This window comes from Schistocerca cancellata, chromosome 1 (genome assembly GCF_023864275.1).
Source record: "Schistocerca cancellata isolate TAMUIC-IGC-003103 chromosome 1, iqSchCanc2.1, whole genome shotgun sequence".
NCBI classification, from domain to species: domain Eukaryota; kingdom Metazoa; phylum Arthropoda; class Insecta; order Orthoptera; family Acrididae; genus Schistocerca; species Schistocerca cancellata.
The window spans coordinates 1,285,108,299-1,285,129,352 of NC_064626.1; the positions used below are offsets into that span (position 1 = coordinate 1,285,108,299).

The window sequence follows — 21,054 nt, forward strand, 5'->3', positions numbered from 1 at the left end:
TATTGGCAATGTTATTTGTGTGGTTGCTTTTAAATGGCTTGTATCTACGGTTGAATAACAAGTAGACTGGTTCCTATCTGCTACGTGCCGCGTGAGGACGCAGCCGCGCGACGAGGGCACCATCTTTGGTGCAGCCACCAGGTGGACAACTGACCGCTATTGTTCACCAGGCGAAGGCCATCGTGCGCTAGAACACCCTATCCAGACGGCGTGTGTTTTCGCCCTCTCATTGAAATCAGATAAATGTATATAACAAACAACTACAAGTGGACGATCAAACAAACAAAAGTACACGATCAACGGGTAAAGGAAAATGTAATGGTTGTTAGTTCAGTTCTTGTCTTGACCGCTTAAACTCAACATCGATGTTATTTTAAGGACAACGTGCAAATAAAGCACATCGTTGAAAGTGAATAATGATCTATTACCGATCAAGAAAGATGAAATAATTGCATTTGTATGAAAGTTACTTGAATTCTAATCTGGTTTTATTACAAGAAGACCGATTTTTTTTTTCAAGACTGAGTTTTGTTGAGAATGCGGGAATTACTCGAGTTTGATGTGAAATCGACAATTAAAAGCGAGAGCAGAAATACTACCCCAGATGCCAACTTCGGAGAAGCCACGAAATTTTTATGAAGCTGATGTTATGCGACTGATTCAATATTTACCGCCCTCTACTTTCAAGCTTGTAGAAAGTTAACTTAACCAATTCACTAAAGTAATCCAAATTCGTTCTGGTGCCTCTGTGGATAATAAGTCTGAAGCGGTTAAGCTGAATTATTATACCTAACTGTTTGAAAGTTTTGTCAACTCGGTCTTAGGTACGATTTCTACTGACTTTGTCTGTTTAAATAATAAAAATTTATGTTTAAGATTTACAGCTGTTAGCGGACACAAAGCCTTATATTAGGTACTTTCTGGCTTACTTGTTGAGTGCAAAATTAACTCGAGACTACTTTGCAGCGACTTGGTTTGAGAAAACGCAGATAGATCCGGAAAAGTCCTGACCGAATGAAATGCGGCCGGATGACGGAAATTCAAAAACTGAAAAAGGTGAACTCGAAGGATTGGAGATTAATTGAGGAGTTATACGCAAGGCATAAAGTAACCACGAAGCTGTGAAACGGTTTAGCGCACAGGTTTGAAAACACAAGAGTAGCAAGCGCTCCTGTCCTTTGTCAACACTATTTACCACATACAGAGTGTTAAAGTTAAGGTGGTTTCCCTTATAACTTACAGAATAATAAGTGAAAGGAATACTTATTTCGACAGCTAGATGTAAGAAACGTTTTCCTTTCAATAAAGGTATGACAATATCGCGGTACTGTAACATTTTTCCTATCACATAGCTCATGTATTTAAACCGACTCTGTGCAAATCGATTTAAATCAAACGTCTGTCAATTTTCATGAGCACGCTACTAGGGGGCGTTCAGTGAATAATGCAACACATTCTTTTTCTGGGCCAATTTAGGTTGAGAAAAATGAGACATTTTTTGTGGGATATGGTACAATATTCCGCTTACGACCCTGTAGTTTCACGAAGTTCCGATAGGTAGCGGCCCTATACGTAGCCTTCAAAATGGCGTCTGTAACAGGGGTGCGTTCCACGCAGAGGGCTGTCATTGTCTTTTGGCGCAAAACCAGAGCGTCTCAAATATTCGATGGCGGTTGCAGAATGTCTACGAAGATCTGGCTGTGGGGAAAAGTACGGTTAGCGTTTGGGCGAGGCGTCCGTCATGAGCACAACAACGTGGCCATACAGACCCTCCTAGTAAGTTGCCGTTACGCGGTCCCATTGAACGAAGATTATGTCGAAAAATAGCGTTTTGTAGTCAAAGCCGTGAGAAATAAAATAGTGTATTGAAATCCTGAATAAAACCAATCTTCTTTAAAAAAAAAGTGTTACATTACTTACTGAATGCCCCTCGTGGAATCATTCAGAGTTGACGCAGCATGTTGTACATATTTGACTGTGTTCAGATGAATGCTCTGGTGGCGGAATGTTCATGTGGGCGCACGTTTACCTGAATACACAACTCGGTGCACCTCCTAAGACACCTGCGCACAAGCCGTAAAATTGATGGTGCACGAAGCAACACGCTTCTTCGATGTACTGTTTGAAATCTGTGGCTTTTGGGTTTTTCTGTTTCTTAGTGTATTCAGATCTGCCCTGTACACGACATCAAATAGTTGAACGAGGAAGCCTGTAGATCCGTGACAGCAGCAACTTCACACGACGTCCGCTGGTTGTTTAGAAGGCGCTATGAGTTCTGCATGTAAGTAAATGGACACTCGCCTGAATACCACAGTTAAATGAACATCCCGTTGCCAGAAACTGATCCGAGCACAGCCAGTTATGCACAACATGTTGCATCCACCACTTTAATTCTGAAAATGTTTTGAAGGCCACGAGCTGTTACTATTTTTTATGCATGACACGTAGCTGTTTTGTAGTTTAATATTATAGCTACCGGTTTCCATCACAAAATTAACATTTACAAAACATCAAACGACGATCATACGTCACAGCACATCATATGAATATGGCAGCAGCACCCTAATTGAAATGCGATACATCTACAGAACCGAACACATACACTGAGACAAAAGGTGGTCACTGCCACAAGTGGTCATCTGCTAGGTGTAAACATGTCAAAAACTTGTTTATTGTCTATACCTACATGCGAATCTATATTATTCTTACGATGGTTCTCAGATGTTACTATTTTCGTTTTCCAGTACACCCTTGAACAACAGAGTATCTTATAGTAAAAAATTTTCTTTTGTTCTTGCTTCTAGAGTCATTGTTTCATGCAACATGTTTTGATAACTTTGAACACTGAAACCACGATGGTGTGAGCATTAGTTATAACTTTGCTTTGGTTCGTTCCTCATAAGCATCTATGGTTCGATACTCTTTGCAAGTTTAAATTCAAAGACTGGAAATATTTTTATTTGTCCCACAAGCAATAATTCGAATAAAATATGTGACACTATTTTAATAGAAATGATGTAAAAAGGAATGAAGAGGTCCTGCAACAAGTCAATGATAAAAAATGTTTGATGTACAACTTAAAGAAGCGGAAAGATCATATGGATAGGCAGTGAGAACTGTAGCTAAAGGTGGGGACGGGGAAAGGAGGGGGGGAGGGGAAAGGGGGGATGCAAGGGCGCGAGACACTTTGCTGAAATGAACAGTTAGAAAGGATAACTACAGCAAATCAGCGTTAGAGACAAAAAGACTAAAAACATAACATTTCTACGTAATGATCGCAGAATAGGCCGGTCATATGTAGAACAAACAGTGTGTCAAACATCGTGTCAACCAGGCAGATGTGTTTCACCCTTACAGCGAGACGAAGCTCAAAAACTACGAACAAGTTGCACATGATTAGCTTATATCCAGAAAGTCGTTGTACATCTTTATGATAGCTACCGTCGTTATCACCTACGAAGCTAGGAAAACACACGAAATGAAAATATTCCTGTCATACCCACTTGGAAGGCTTAAGCTCCGGTAAGAGTTCGAGACACGATGAAGAACTTGTGGGTACCCTGCCATGCGCCATATCGATTCTGACAGCCAATGAAAAACAACGAGATGTGATTTCTTTATTTCATAGCGCCTTTGTTCCAGTTATTAAACTTTAAAACTGAAGAGGGTGGAAAGTTCTAGCGAATATGAAGTCTTTGGAAACTAATTTCTGCTCGGTTAACGAACGATTTTCTTCGGAAAAGTTTGCGAAGGGTAACGGGCCAGCCCGTAGCAATCGCTCTCCTGTTTTAAGATGCAAACTGGAATCGAAAAATTCATAGAATATTTAGAACCTTTTCCCCTTAAATGAAAGTGTTTGCAATTCATTCGAAACATTGGAAAGGCTAAACTTCTGCCACCCCAGTGGCCTGAACGTAATCAAGAACATTCTTTCCTACAGCGCTAGGCACCTACGCATTTAGAAAGCGTCGACTTTTGAGGACGAATTGCATCAAATAGCAAATTAGCACCCTGTTCCATAGATTATATCGGCCACATCTCGATACGATGTGGAAAATTATGAGGTACCCCTGGTTACTAGGGACCATCGCGTTACTGAAGGTCGAAAACAGGATACAGACTGTGCGGTTTCAGTTAGTTAAATACACACTTTGAAAGCATCTCTTCATCCACAAAACGCGTACAGTTTGATTAAAATTAGTTGACAGGTGAGGTCTGTTACTTGCCGCTGCAGTGTTGCCACATCGGTTGTTCGCTACCGCTCGCTAATAGGCGAAACACAAATGCTGCTAATGTGTAACGCTGACCAATGTCGGAAGCGGTCGCCGCGAGGTATGATACGGAAATTCGACGTGCTCTGCCAACAACTGAGCAATGAGTGAACTGCAGCATGCGAATCGATTTGTGGCCCTCAATTTAAACTCAAGTAATAACCTTACCACAACTTCGTGATGTGCAATATATCCGAGAAAACGGCGGTCAACAACATGGGTCGGGACCAAAGTCACGATCGCTTTCCTCACGGTGATTAAAGCTAACCTCATCGAACAAACTCAGGATGGAAAATTTTCAGTTTTAGCGCTAAAAGCAAAGTGTAATTTCTCGCTCTCATTGCACATCGGGAAACTATGCTCACACCGGCTATACGAGTTGCCACGTTACCAAAAGATGGGCAGTACTGGTTGGCGCTTGGTTTCGGATTACAGACGACAAAGGCGGCTCCCAAACGAAAAACGAATGATAGGAAGCAAAATATGACCGAATAAAAAAATCAGTATGTTGACGAAAATGACGCAGCAAAGGACTAGAAATGAAGAAATACATTTAAAACAATTAACTGAATAAAAATAGTAATCAAAGTATTTTGATTAGATTTATAAATAAAATAGTTGGTGCATTTGACGAGACTCGAACCTACGACTTTCTTCACGTCAAGTCAGTACCCTAACCGCTGCGCTACGCCACTACATTATGCTACTTTTATGATTATGGTGATGCGGTCGCAACACTGAGTTGCTGTCTTCAAAAATTTCGGCTTCATGCAGTGTCGTACGAAACTTACCTAAACTAAGCCGATCGCCGTGTTTATAATATCTGTATATGTGACGCTGGATCGCGTCTTGCGCTGAAGGATCCGGTACTGTTCCGTTAGTGCTATGTATGAAACGTGTATATGTTGTTGGCATCTCTGCGCATGTGTGTCGTTTTTTTGTGTTGTTATCGTATGTGATAAAATACGAAATAAAAGGGCCAGACCCATTATTCTGGATACAAACACACCAAGAAAGAAAACCGGACGAGAAACTGGAAGTGAGGTAATTGTTGTGACAGTCTGGCAGCGGAGAACGGTTCGGGCTTGACGTTGAGCGCTCTGATTGGATGAAACCAGCTACAACGCGTGAAGTGTGAACCACCAAGTAATTTTAATCGGATTGTATTTGTAACTGTGACCAAAATCGGACTATATTTGTAACCGTCGCCAATCATCGTTGTCTCAAAACCACTGCATCCAAAACAAACACACACACATTATACCAAGCAGAACATAGCTTTACGATGGCATCTTTAACTCTAAATTCTTCGCACGAACTACATGTTCACGCCGAAAAGAAATTCATAGTTACAGCAGTGTACAGCTGGCGTCTGTTGTCACATAAACCATCCTAAGATTCTATTAATGGGATCCCAATTTATTAAGAAATTACTGCTTGTTGAGCTACGTGCTACATGAAAATATTTCCGCACGTAGCAATAAATCAAAGCCCGTCGTTTGAACTACGCAAAAGTGGGCGTATGTGCGCCTTCCACTTAATGCCTCTACATTCTGTTGCTCCCGAATACACGTATGGCGTGGCTGATGTTAGCTGCGACTCACATAATCCGTATTCAAAAGATACACGGTAATGGTGCCTCGCGTACAGCTTTGCACCTCTCTATACTATGCGCTAGTTGTCATTCTCAGCACGAAGCTGATATTGCGTCCAGATCTGATTATTACTGCAATTTGTGCCCTACAGAATTTCCTCGTACACGACTGTACCATCTGCGAAAAGCTTGGGATTGAAACTAACACTACGAAGTCAGCAAAGTATAGAATAAACAGAACGGTCGTATGACGCCAATCTGAGGCTCACCAGATACAACTTCAGTGGTTCAAATGGCTCTGAGCACTATGGGACTCAACTTCTGAGGTCATCAGTCCCTTAGAACTTAGAACTACGTAAACCTAACTAACCTAGGGACATCACACACAGCGATGCCCGAGGCAGGATTCGAACCTGCGACCGTAGCGGTCTCGCGGCTCCAGACTGTAGCGCCTAGAACCGCACGGCCAACAAATTCAGTGACTGTAGGTGATTCTCCGTTCAGCATAGCGTGCTGCGTTCCGCGTGGCAGGAAATTTCGGGTTTACCTGGTTGGGTAACCGATAGGAACACGTTTCTCTAAACGGCGTCAATGCAGTACTAACTAACAAGTTTTTCTAAAGTCTAGGAACACCGGATCAATCTGGTTTCAGCTATCCACAACATTAAAAAAAAAGTATGGAAAGGTGAGTTTCGCATTATGACTATTTCGGAACCCATCCTGTTTCTACGTACAATAGGAGGGGCTTTCAATAAGTACTCGAACATTTTTTTTTTCGGCCAGTTGCGGCTGAAAAACACGCGGAATTTGTTGTCGGACATCGGGAAGTATACCCACTTCAGTCCCTATAGTTCCATGAAGTTCCGATAGGTGGCAGCCCTATAGGTACCCTTCAAAATGGCGTCTGTATCGGAGGGGGTCTTCCAAGCAGAGAGCTGTCATTGAGTTTCTTTTGGCGGAAAACCAGAGCTTCACAAACATTGACAGGCGCTTGTAGTATGTCCACGAAGACCTGGCAGTGAACAAAAGCACAGCGAGTCGTCGGGCGGGGCGCCCACCATCGTCAACACAGCGAGGTCGTGCAAACCTGTGTGATCTCCTGCGAGCCGGCCGGTCGCACACAGTTGTGACTCCTGCACGGTTGGAACCTGCCGGGCACTCCCATTAGTGGTGATCCACGCATCACAGTCAAACACCACGCTGCACACCTGGACGTCTCTGTCGGTAGTGCTAACACACGTCCACCGGTTGGGGTACTGAGACGTGTGTCACCGCTGGGTTCCACGCCGCCTAGCGGAAGCCCGTAAAGACCGACGAAGGATTAACTGTGCGGAACTGCTTGGGCGTTAAGAGGCTGATCGCGACGGTTTTTTGTGCACATCGCCACCGGCGACGAAACATTGGGCTGTTCTTCCTCATTCTGTATGACCCAATGGAGGATGCACTCCGCGGGAGGCAGTACGTAGGTAGTCGAGAGGTTACTGGTGCAGCAAGGCGTCGACCAATAGCGTGGTACTTTGCGGGCATACAGTAAAGTAGCGCAAGTCGTACATTGACCGGAGGTTAATGTCGAAAAATAGTATTTTGTAGCCAAAAGAGTGAGGAATAAGATGGTGTATTGGAATGCTAAATAAAACCAACCAGCTTTCAGGAAAAAGTGTGTTGCATTACTTATCTAACCCACCTATATTAAGTTCCAGGGAGGTCACAGCTTTTGAGCTCAGAATCTGCAGAGGAATCTGCTATAAATAGATGTGAGTGACTTACGGCGGTAGTTCTACATTATGTATAGATGAATGAGACGTGTGCTCTTTTCTAGTCACGGGGAATATTTCTCTTCTCAAGGGGTTTACAAAATATTCTGGTCATGGATTTCGTAGGTGCCTGACGGTCATTTATTTCATACAATCAACTGATTTCTGCGATGTACCGTTTCCAAGTGCTTACTCCTATCCCCGTGATTTTACACGTTCATTTCAATTCCAGCAGCTACATACTTAAGTATTTGTGGATGAGGCTTATGATATCTCCAAAAGCACTCACAGTCAGTCACTGGTTTTTGTGCCTTGTGCTACCCGCGGCTCCAGCCATCGTGCTCTATACTGGTTGTGCAATGCTAGATCCTGTTACGAGTATTTGCATGTTTGAAGTGATCGTCCTACATCGTGGCTGTCACCAGTACAGCTTCTGTCTCTCTGGTACCAGTGTATTGTTCAACGGAGGAGGAGGACATTAATAGTTAACATCCCGTCGACACGGTGGTCATTTCAGGCGGAGCACAAGCTCGGATTAGGGAAGGCAGAAACCATCTCGGCATTTGCCTTCAGCGATTAAGGGAAATCACTAAAAACTAAACTCCTCCCGAACAGGCCATGAAGTCCCAACGGAACCGACCGGCCGCCGTGTCATCCTCAGCACACAGGCGTCACTGGATGCGGATGTGCAGGGGCACGTGGTCAGCACACCGCTGTCCCGGCCGTAGGTCAGTTTCCGAGACCGGAGCCGCCACCTCCCAGTCAAGTAGCTCCTCATTTCGCCTCACACGGGCAGAGTGCATTCCGCTTGCCAACAGCACTCGGCAGACCGTATGGTCACCCATCCAAGTGCTAGCCCAGCCCGACAGCGCTTAACTTCGGTGATCTGAAGGGAACCGGTGCTACCTCTGCGGCAAGCCCGTCTGCTTGGGAAATCACTCAAGACCTAAATCTGAGTGGTCGGACGTAATTTTGAACCGTCGTTCTCTAGAATGCGAGTCAAGCGTACTAACCAATGTGCTACCGCGCTCGGTGGAATAATTCAAAATTGTTCGGTACCGTTCTCGTGCTTTTGAGGATAATTTAGAACGTTAACGAACGTTTTCTATGTTCTAAAATACAACTTGGAAACGGTACGAGTCGCAGTGATCATAATTGTCTTAACCGATGAGTTGTGCATCGTGGTAAACACAGAGAAACAACTCATCGAAAGAAATTATTTCCTGATCGGGAGAAACTTAATGAACCAAGAGTGGCTTTGCGAGCGAAGAATGTACAACACACAGACACACACACACGCACTCACACACACACACACACACACATACAAACACACACACCCTAATGTCGTAGCTCAACAAACAAATCAGCGAGTCAGAACATGATACCACGGGAAGAAAAAATATTTGGAACCAGAGATGCAACGAATAACCAATTCGTAATTTTTCTCTGTATTCCCTGTATGCCCTCATACAAAGGCCTCTACACAGGGTCACTGAAATGGAACTTAAGAAAAAGTAAGACGGTATTCATACCACGAATTCCACTCCTCACCTAACTTACAGTTCAGATTTATTTAAAGGCTCCAGTTCCCGGTAAGATTAGCGTACACTAGGACTGCCAATAAAGCGCAAGGGCAAATATTCCAACGCTGCCGAGTGAATCTAAAACAATCGTTCTCTCCCACAGACACCTACTAGTAGCGTGTCCACGTTGCTCGTCTTTGCACCTGAAAACTAAACTTCCAACATAATTTGTAAGACAATATTTTGAATATGTTAGATGCAAACAAATGACGAGATTAACTGAATTTTTTTTTCCAATTCAGAAACAAACGGAAAAAAGATCAAGGGAAGCGAATGTTTTCCAGCTACTACACACATATTTGAATGTACGTATTATTATTATTATTATTAATTTGTTATTATTATTATCAGTTTGAGGGCGCTGCTGCAGCGCGCATGCAACTTACGACAGCGCGACTCCGATAAGGGTGTGTAGGAAAGGTATTAGTGTGGCATTCGTGTCTTCACGACGTGCGCAGCCGCGCGGGGTAACCGCGCGGTCAGGGCGTCTTGTCACGGTTCGCGTGGCTCCCCCCTGTCGGAGGTTCGAGTCCTCCCTCGGGCATGGGTGTGTGTGTTGTCCTTAGCATAAGTTTGTTTAAGTTAGATGAAGGAGTGCATAAGCTTAGACACCGACGACTTCAGCAGTCTGTTCCCATACTCCTTACCACAAATTTCCATTACGACGTGCGTACGGTAAATACGGAAAAGTGAACTATGGCGACGTTATTACCAAATAAGTCCAAACAAAAACCACGGCTATTATTCTTTTATTGAATGCCGAAGGACAAACATCGGTAGACATCCGTCCGAGAATGAAGAAGTAGCATAGCAGGTCGGATTCTGGGACAGATGAACGTCGGGCGACTCATAATTTACAGTCATATGACAACGGCATAATTGACAAGAAGTAATTTATCAGTGCGTGTACGAGCTACGATCCGTCTATAACCTATTTCTTATTGAAGATCACTGATAAGGACTTTCCGTGTTAGTTCCGTTGTTATCATATCCCTGGAAGTGAAGTGTCGCCCGATGTTTACCCGTCTCAAAGCCCACCCTGCTGCCCTACTTCAGGAATGCGTATGGGTCAGTATGCCTGAAGAAAACCACTGTTGTGCAACGCACGTTCTCACATCGCAAATGTCGAAACACAAACGTTCCACCAGCTGAAGTGGGAGAGACTGGAGCACCCGCCTTATAGTCCCGATCTCTCCCCGGGCGATTATCGCGCCTTCTGTCCCTAAAAAAAAAGGCCTTCAAGGGCGACGACTCCTGTCGTACGAGCACGTGCAGCGAGCAGTTACGGACTTCTTCGCGCAGCAGTACACTGTGTTTTACCAAACGGGTATCTTCAATCCAGCGCGACGGTGTGATGAATGCTTCTGTGTTCATGGAGATTTTACCTCGTCGGCATACCGATTTTGGACTGTACGGCCTTCGATCTGAAACTTTTTCATCGCCCCTTGTATTATTTATGTTAATCAGTATTCCACGGCTCTTTCCAGCGCCAGGTCAAGTATTCATGGACGCACACGTCTCACTAACCCGTCCCTTCTCGTAAAAATCTTGGGTAGGCTTCTTTCCTCACCTACTCTCTTCAGTACATCTTCATTTCGAACTTCAACCGTCCACTTAATTTTTGAAGTTATCTGACAGCAGTACATTTCAAACGTTTGCAGTTTCTTCTTTCACTCAAGAAAGCTTCCTTCGCCAGTGGCAATCTACTGCTGTTATGTCCCTTCCTTCAGCTGTCCTGTGTAATCTCACTACGTAGGTAGGAGAATTTTTTCATTTTTTCCATTAATGCCTCGATGCTGATATTTGCAGTAAGATTTTCCTTCCTACTATTCTTCAAATGTTCAAATGTGTGTGAAATCTTATGGGACTTAACTGCTAAGGTCATCAGTCCCTAAGCTTATACACTACTTAACCTAAATTATCCTAAGGACAAACACACACACCCATGCCCCAGGGACGACTCGATCCTACGCCGGAACCAGCCGCACAGTCCATGACTGCAGCGGCTTAGACTGCTACTACTATTCTTCATCGTCAAATGGAACTACATGGTTCCAGAGATATTTTCAAGTCTAGTTCACGTTTCATTCCAATGCAGTTGGAGAGCGTCTGCAATGCTGTTCTAATTTACGGCGACTACCAAGTGGGCTGAACAGTGAATGGGAATTTGGACTGAGGAGAGAAGCGTGCTAGGGTAGTCCGTGCAGTTGCGCAAAGCCAGAGTGGCAGGGTGGCGTAGTAGTTGGCGCATCTGCCTAGTGATCAGGAGATCCGAGTTCGAATCCCAGCCTTGGTACAAATTTTCATTCTTCGCGTAAGTCTGCATGTATACATCATATTCTTCACCACTCTGAATCACATTATATGCTAACTACACCCTCCATTCCTCTCAATGAGCCTTCTAATTCCTTGTTACACAGAACCAGAGGGGCAAAGTGATCTGCGAGCCTTATCGTTGGAGTGCAGTTTGTGATTTGCCGCGCGGGATTAGCCGAGCGGTCTAAGGGGCTGCAGTCGTGGACTGTGCGGCTGGTCCCAGCGGAGGTTCGAGTCCTCCCTCGGGCATGGATGTGTGTGTTTGTCCTTAGGATAATTTAGGTTAAGTAGTGTGTAAGTTTAGGGACTGATGACCTTAGTAGTTACGTCCCATAAGATTCCACCCACATTTGAACATTTTTTTGTGATTTGCCAACGGCGCAAACAAAGACAACTGTCCTTTTGTCTAGTAATGAACACCACTCAACACTTACTTACGTCGAGAGTTGGTTGCACAGTCTGCGGAAGAAGCTGGAAGCAGTTACGGCAGAAGTGTGTGGCTGTATCGTACTGCAGACTGTGCTGCTGCGCGCACGTACAGCAAACACAATTCCGGGTGAGGATAATTCGGGGCGTGGCGGCTGCTCGGAATGCAGATGGCGCCCCTCCCCCGGCCTGTATCTGTTCCCGGCCGTCCCCAATACCTCACTTGCCGTCGGCTGATCCGCCGCGCAGCTCCTGAATACGAAACCCCGCCCCGCGAAACGCACTTTATTGCCCGGGGCAGCGCTTCTCGTCCCACCCGGCTCGCGGCATGAATATGAAGCGGAGGAAAGAGCCCACAAACACGTCCCACTCAAGTGCGGAGCTGTTTTCTTTAACGAGAGTGTGCTACCGCTTCGTGCCTACGTAGGTTAACAACGCCGCCTGCAAATCACCACTGGAATATTTCTGAGAGCTACAACTCTGTTAAGACTTCGACTGCAGCTGAGCGGTCAGCGTGCGAGACTGCCATAACGTGGGCCCGGGTTTAATTCCTGTTACTGCCAGCAGTTTTCCCCTCGTGGGATGTCCTGTATCGCGACCGTGAAAGTGTGACGTAAGTATGGAGCTCGTTCGGGAGACAGACATGACAACACAGTGTCACCGCTGAGACAGACGTATGTGTGGATCTGGTTACGGAAGGCGCCGAAAGCAACACGCAGGATGCCTCCAACGTGGCGTTACTTCCCACACTATAGGAACACAGCCACGAGGGTGTGGCCGATCTCCACGTGATCTCCAGGTCACGCTCGCAGCGACACGTGACCTGGGCGATCACGCTCGTCCAGGGCTGTATATAAGACCGCCACCTCGTCCGTTGTTTTGCGATGGGATAGCCCTGGCGGATGGCGTCTGCTGGCGATCAGTGGGAGACGAAATCGACGGTAACTCCTTTGCGAATAGGTGGAGACTTAAAGATCACTGTCTCGTGCAAAGAACGTAGCTCAGTATAACAGAAATAAATGTTACGAGCTGCGCGTTAAAGATGAAAAGATCATTTTTCTTTGAAACTCTTTCACTGGTCCGTGTTTGCATTAATACAACAAAATGGAATTGTGGGTCCGATTTGATGCAAATGACTTTTTTTTATTTATTTCCTCCCAAACCAATTTCAGTGACAATATCGCCATCATCAGTGGGTTCTTTTATTCTTATTTACTTTACGTCACCGATCGAGGTGGCGCAGTGGTTAGACACTGGACTCGCATTCGGGAAGACGACGGTTCAATCCCGCATCCTGATTTACGTTTTCCGTGATTTCCCTAAATCGCTCCAGGCAAATGCCGGGACGGTTCCTTTCAAAGGGGACGGCCGACTTCCTTCCCCGTCCTTCCCTAATCCGATGAGACCGATGACCTCGCTGTCTGGTCTCCTTCCCCGAAACAACCAACCAACTTTACGTCATAGCACGGTTTTTACAATTGTTGCCGCAGATTTCGGTGGTTTTTTTTTTTTTTTTTTTTTTTGCTGTTTTCTCGGCGTAAATTATGTCATCTGTAAGTTCTTAATGTTTTCGATTACGAACAAGATGCAAACGTTATGTTTTTCTGTTTATAATAGCAGCTGCAAGCCGTTCAGCGACCTCGCAGATGACATGATGTATGCCGAAAAAAAACCGAAAATATGCTGGAAACAGCGGCAACAATCGTAAAAACGATGCTGCGACGTAAAGTAAATAAGAATTAAAGAACCAACTGATGATGGTGATAATGGCTCTGAAACTTGTTTGGGAATAAATAAATAAATAAGGAACAAAAATGTTTTACATCAACGCGGACCCACAATTCCACGTTGATGAAAAGGTCAGATATCGTTTGAGACCACGACCAGCCATCAGTCACTAGAATCAGTACCCACCTGGAACGATTACGTCATCTAGGTGAGGGACGAAGGTGCCACACTCAGATCTTTTGGAAGCGTCCTCAAGTCGTCGGCACATTGGACGAGCCGGCCGCTGTGGCCGAGCGGTTCTAGGCGCTTCAGTCCGGAACCGCGCTGCTGCTACGGTCGCAGGTTCGAATCCTGCCTCGGGCATGGATGTGTGTGATGTCCTTAGGTTAGTTAGGTTTAAGTAGTTTAAGTCTAGGGAACTGATGACCTCAGATGTTAAGTCCCATAGTGCTTAGAGCCATTTGAACCATTTTTGAACATTGGACGACTTAGTTAACGTTGACATTGCGCTCTACGAGTTTTGAGACGTCATTTCCAGCTACTTCTCTTTGAGGAGCCATTTCGTCACGCGAAACATAAAATAAGATCTGTGATGCTTCGGCAACATGCCTCCTAAAGTGGAACCAATAGGAAGCAAGAATGCTCTCTCCGTCACAAGCAGAAAGTAAGACGCTTGTATTTATCGTGTTCAGTAGAAGTCCATATTCGGTGGGTTTTATGTTCTACGTTACACCATAAGAATATATGCCGATTCCAAGCATCAGAACAATCAATGTCTCCAGAACGATTAGTACGATTTATTGTAATAAAATGACGGGAAACGTCCGTCGTATTGGTGGTTACAGAATTTTCATGTTTATTTATTCCACGTTATAGCTCGCGTGATACGAGAGTAAGCCGATTTAAGGCAACGACCCCCTGAAGATTCATGAAAACGTGTCGTTCTTGTTAGGATTTGATGTACCTGACCGTCAGTAACATTTCAGCAATTAAAGTCATTTGATGATTGTAACATGAAAGCAGACAGAACTTACGTTTTGACATATCGTAGATGAATGAGGCACCACTATCCGGAACCGCCAGTGGATCGAAAAAGAATCCGCGTATCTCTGTATCCAATTATTTTTTCCATCTTCGCATTTTGTAAAATGTTGTTGGAGTTTCTTATTATAGCAGGAGTGAGTTTATTCGAATCGGTGAACTTATATAAACTGATGTTCTTCCTGACTGGACATGTATCTTTCATCTTTGTCTTATTACACGATCACGGATACTGAATTTTTTATGTATACCACAGACAGAAAAACATGAATAGCTTATGGTCCAGAAAGGAAATGTGCGTTTTAGCAGAAATAACGCAGGAATTTAACAAAATGGACGGTTTGGGATCAAAGTAAAGTCGACAATTGCTGCTCGTGAGCTCTGAAAGAGCAAAATCACGTCGAGCAACTCGTGGCGTGTGCCGACGATGCCGTGTCTCGAGACGTGGGATAGCGCGCTTGCGTGAACGTCTGGCTTATCTGCCTCGTCCCGTGTGACGAAGGCTCCACAAAGAGTAATTCACGCACGGAGGAGGCAGCTTCGTTGTTCGTCACTGTTGGACTGAGAATATCGCTTAACGCAAGCAGGACTGATTCAAAGAAAGGCTGCACGGTTCTTCGTGCGTTTTTTGCTCAGCGATAGAGTGCCACAGACTTGCATAAGAAAACGCAGTTATACACTGTAGAAGTAAGGTGGTGTGCATCGCTTGGATCGTTACTTGTGAAATCCGTTCTTGCTGCCCACCAATGGCGAATAGAAACCGAGAGGAGGAAATGATAGAAGTTCCAGAAGTATCCTCCGCCACACACTATCGGCGGGCTTGCGGATTACAAATGAATACTTGGCGAGCGCCAACGGCCTTGCCGCAGTGGTAACACCGGTTCCCGTCAGACCACCGAAGTTAAGCGCTGCAAGGCTTTTGGGCTCGGTTAGCACGTGAATGTGTGACAGTCCGCATCTGCCGAGCGCTGTCTGCAAGCGGGGTGCACTCAGCCCTTGTGAGGCAAACTCTGGAGCCTGCTTGATTTAGAAGTAGCGGCTACGGTCACGAAAACAGACAACGGCCGGGACAGTGGTGTGCTGACCACACGCCCCTCCGTATCCGCATCCAGTGACGCCTGTGGGCTGAGGATGACACGGCGACCGGTCGGTACCGTAGGCCCATCCGAGGTCTCTTCGGACGGAGTTCAGTTTACTTAGTGAGAGGCTAATTCCGCTTCCAAGAAACGTGATAGTTGGCCTTCTATTCCGTGCTCTCTCGACAACCGATTCTATAATATCTTCGTTCCCAAATAGCGCACAGATTCCAACAACTTTGCAAAATGTTATCGACAGCTGCTCTAATTTCTGAACTACAAGAAGTGAGCGTTGCGTCAAGTTTGCACCTACTATAACTCACCAAGTATCACGGCCGTGCACATCCATAATACGCAAACATTTTCAAACTTCATGAACATTTTCTCTGCCTCGTGATGACTGGGTGTTGTGTGATGTCCTTAGGTTAGTTAGGTTTAAGTAGTTCCAAGTCCTAGGGAACTGATGACCATAGATGTTAAGTCCCATAGTGCTCAGAGCCATTTCAACCATTTTTTCATGAACATTGCTGCTGTCCGACTCTTTAACAGCAAGTAACTCACTCCGTGCCCGCAAACAACTTACACAGTAGGACTGCATTGTGGCTGGGGTAATATTTTACAGAACAGTAAACAAATAACTTTAAACTAAAGTTGCTGAATCTCTTCTTCATTTCTGGATCTGATTTGCAACACACGTTACCAGCTGCCTCTCATAACGGAAGCAATTGACGACCAAAACGATATATTTATTATGAAATGCATGGTATAAACTTCGTTTTTATGTGAAAAGGTTTTGAAGTTAAGGTCACTAGCAAGTTCGACAATAACGTTACTTTGTGATGAATGCATACAGTACACATCCTATTAAATGAGAAAACTAAATTACCTCGATGTGTTCGTTACTTACTTCTCATAACGGAAGCAATTGACGACCAAAACAATATATTTATTATGAAATGCATGGTATAAACTTCGTTTTTATGTGAAAAGGTTTTGAAGTTAAGGTCACTAGCAAGTTCAACAATAACGTTACTTTGTGATGAATGCATACAGTACACATCCTATTAAATGAGAAAACTAAATTACCTCGATGTGTTCGTTACTTGTAGTAACTACAAATGCCAACCCCCACTGCGACACTTATCTTCCGTTACTGGGTGTTGCACGTATTGCCAATTTTAGACGGTTGTCATTTAAGATGAGGTACTTTTAGTGTAGCCTCAACAGGTCAGTCTTGAGAACGAATCAGTCCGTTCGAAACTAGGCGACAAAATATCTGTACTGCAACTGTGACAGACTTATAATAAACACTTCATAAAATAAAAGAGTTCCAGGTCCTATATCAATAAAATGTTGAAATTGCAAAATAAAGCTACAGCCAAAAGCGGAAAATTACATCTTTTAAAGACGATCTAGTAGTAACAACAGCCCTACCATCTGAGTAGCACAAATATCAGCTCAGAGTGTATTTTTAGGTGGCAGTAGAAGGAGACCGCGCTGGAAGCAAGCAGGAGAACAGGCAGGTAGAACAGCAGAGTGAGTGTGACGTCACGCTACGCGGTACAGTTTCGCCGGCGCTGGCTTCCTGCAACGCCCCGCGTCGCGTGGAGACCTTGGCTACACAAAGCGGACATCACACACACACACACACACACACACACACACACACAAATGGTTCAAATGGCTCTGAACACTACGGGACTTAACATCTGAGGTCATCAGTCCCCTAGAACTTAGAACTACTTAAACCTAACCAACCTAAGGACATCACACACATCCATGCCCGAGGCAGGATTCGAACCTGCGACCGAAGCAGCAGCGCGGTTCCAGACTGAAGCGCCTAGAACCGCTTGGTCACCGCGGCCTGCACACACACACACACACACACACACACACACACACACACACACACACATATATATATATATATATATATATATATATATATATATATATATACCAACACCGTGAAGCCCCTGATTCGTCCGGGAGCGAAGTGACGCGGGTGTTGCACAACTCTGTTTATCACGCAGTCACAGAACGTAGCATGGCAACAAATGTCGTGGGCGTTTTCTTCGTCTTTCTATGTCGCTTCAGATATATGGATTCGGAAGATGGCAACCGTATGCCCGAAATCAAAAATGTTTGCATATGTGACTGCGTATGAAAGAAATAAAAAGAAATCTGCAGTAAGTCACGTCATTTTTCCCATAGGCAAAGCGTAGTTTTTTCCACACACTGTTAACACGCCATGAGGAATGCTAACAGCTCATTAGCAGGTCTTTAGAAGGATATTTATCTGTTTATACACACTTGCAAGACTGCGGCTACAAGACCCTATTTACGTATAAGCAGGCTTTCCCCATATCTCACATATAACTCGTCATGACACGTATATTTAACAGCCGTTATATCCAGGACTGCACTTACTCTGCATGCTATCTAAGTGCCCGCATCACAAGAATTTAAAAGAATTTCTTCGTCTTAGTTCTGTAACAATAACTACGTCTTTTAGGGTTATACGGGGTCCGCACCACAGAATGCGCTTATTCGGCAGATTTTTTCAGTGAATCGAATTAAGTCAGCGTGCATCTCTCAGTCCCTTCTCTCCGTCGCACCTAATTCCCAGCGGATCCTACACAAAAGCACGGAACCTTAGTTGGTTAAACTGCTAACACTTTCTAAAAAAAAATGACAACCTTATAGGTAGACCGACCACAGCTATGAGTAATCATCTCGGTTATTAATAAACCGCTTCATCTCATCTTTATTGTTAGCTCACTACCGGTTTCATAGCACTAAAAACCACATCTTCAAGTGAATATATGTTTCAGTTTTATGTTCACCTGAACACGTGGGATTTAGTGTCATGAAGCCAGTAGTGATCTAAAAACAAAGGACTAAATACAGCTAAAGGTACTGTCGATTTGTCTGTTTTTCCTAGTCGGCAGAGACTTTTGCGTTCCTTTAGCCGTATATTCACGCTTCTCTTGGTTAGTCCAATATAAACTTTACCACACGTACACAGAGTTTTGTACGCCACTGGCTAGCAAAGCAGGGCGTTTATCCTTTACAGATCGGAGTGCATGATCAATTTTCTTTCTTGGTCTAAAAGCGAGTCTAATGTCATCTTCCTGAAAAATCTTTCGTATATGATCTGTTACCTTTTAATAAAAAAAATAAATAAAATAAAAAAAATAAAAAAATAACATAGTAAGGCCGGCCGGTGTGGCCGAGCGGTTCTAGGCGCTTCAGTCTGGAACCGCGAGACTGCTACGGTCGCAGGTTCGAATCCTGCCTCGAGCGTGGATGTGTTTGATGTCCTTAGGTTAGTTAGCTTTAAGTAGTTCTAAGTTCTAGGGGACTGATGACCTCAGATGTTAAGTCCCATAGTGCTAAGAGCCATTTGAACCATTTTGAATCATAGTCTTCCAATGTTGTTTTCCATGCTCGTCCTCCGGTCTTCCGTTGTTTACTTCTTTCCCAGAATAGTCATTTTTCTCTAAAGTCTATTTCAGACATTTTTATTCGGAGTCCAGGTATTCCGGCGTGCAGATCCTTGGATCTGTCAAAAAGACGTCAGGAACAGTAGAGTTTCGTTGACCACGACCTTATACCCCGAAAGTCTTTCAGCAGCAAAGACATACAGTGTCATGTTGATTCCGAGCCACAGTGCAACTTGGCATTTTAGGTTGCCGGTGGTGAAAGAAGTAATAAGTAACAGAGTAGAATCATACGACTGACCGTGACTGGAATCCGAGATCCTTGGATTTGGAGTCTCGTACTCACGACTGAGCCACCGAGCCACTACCACACTGTATACACACAGAGACTGAAATTTAGTTGTCCTTTTTAAATTTTATTGTGCAGATCTAGATTTCGGATAGAAGCTAGCCATTCTCAATGCACTATTATTTTCTCTCAATGCATTTTAAAAGGACGACTGATCGCTGGAATCTATAATTTACAAGTCAATCTATCAGTCGCTAAGTGCAACAGTTTTCTGAATGGAAGGTAACCTGATGAAATTTAGTTTTTAGGTTTCCGTACCGCAAAACGGAAACCTTATAGAAACATTTAATTGTCCATTATCTTTTCGTATTTTTGGCCCATCGTCATGTAGTAATGTCTGAATGATATTCCCGCCCACTTGACTGTACAAACTTCTTTATTTCTTATTATTATCATGATTTCGGCCCTAAGCCATTATCAAGTATAACAATGTTGGGTGTAATTAGTCTTCGCCATACATTTCAGAGAGTTTGTAATTATCGACACGCTGGGCCAGCCAGTTCAGTAGGTTCTGACGATGACTTCACTTAAGAAAGTCTAATTATACCAAAAACTCTTCTACTTGAGAACGGCTTAAGGCCGAAATCATGACAGTATTATGAAATAAATAATTTTGTACACTCAATTGGCGGAAATATAATTGAAACACATCACTGCCCATCGGTCCGACTGTTAAGAATCCTTTTTCTCAGGAGCGGGTGGAGATATCGAGTTGAAGTTAATGCTACATACTAGGGTCTACGGTCACTTGGCGACGTATAAACTGGAAACCTCTAAGTCAATGCAATCAAAAGATACGTCTATTTAAGTTACATATTTTGATACTGGCAAACTCCATCAAAACCTACGCTGTAATTCCCGTTGACCTAGAATCGTGAATTTTGGCAAGTACCAAGGTTTGGCAGTACAAGTAATGGAAAAAATCCGAAGATCGGTAATTTGTAATTATCTTACACGAAAAAATATTTTTTTTTTGCCATTTATTGTCCGACTGTGTGTCCGTCGGTATGTTCAGATCCTTTTTTTGTCACAAACGGGTAGATGTACCAACTGAAATTTATGTCATATAGTAAAGTTTCTGGTTCCTTGGAAGTGTTAAAAACTGAAGCTTCTAAGGCACTGAAATTAAAAGATACGCCGATTATGTCCTATATTTTGATACTCGCAAAGTCACTCAGCCGAATGTATAGATTACTACCTGTTCACCTAGAAGTATGAAAATTGATAAGAAACGAGATACAAGGTTTTCCCAGAAAGTAATGCACACGATATTTTTCTCATCCGAAAACAACGCTACGATTTCGAAACGTTACGTATGTATTATCTGAAGTCTTCTGAGTGAGCGCGCCAAGTTTCCGTCACTTGCGACAGATAGGGTAGCTGCAGGCCAGTTTCAAAGTGGCGTTTGTAGGCGATGTACGTTACAAGCAACGTGCCGTCATTGAATATCTCACTGCAATGAAAGAAATA

General features: G+C 44.0%; 1 protein-coding gene and 1 pseudogene across 1 annotated transcript in view; both read right to left on the bottom strand.

Annotated features, from left to right (window-relative positions):
- Positions 1-21,054, bottom strand: part of LOC126147741 (skin secretory protein xP2-like) — an 84,722-nt gene that overhangs the window by 45,879 nt on the left and 17,789 nt on the right. The window lies entirely within an intron of this gene.
- LOC126099682 (5S ribosomal RNA) lies at positions 8,429-8,546 on the bottom strand (annotated as a pseudogene).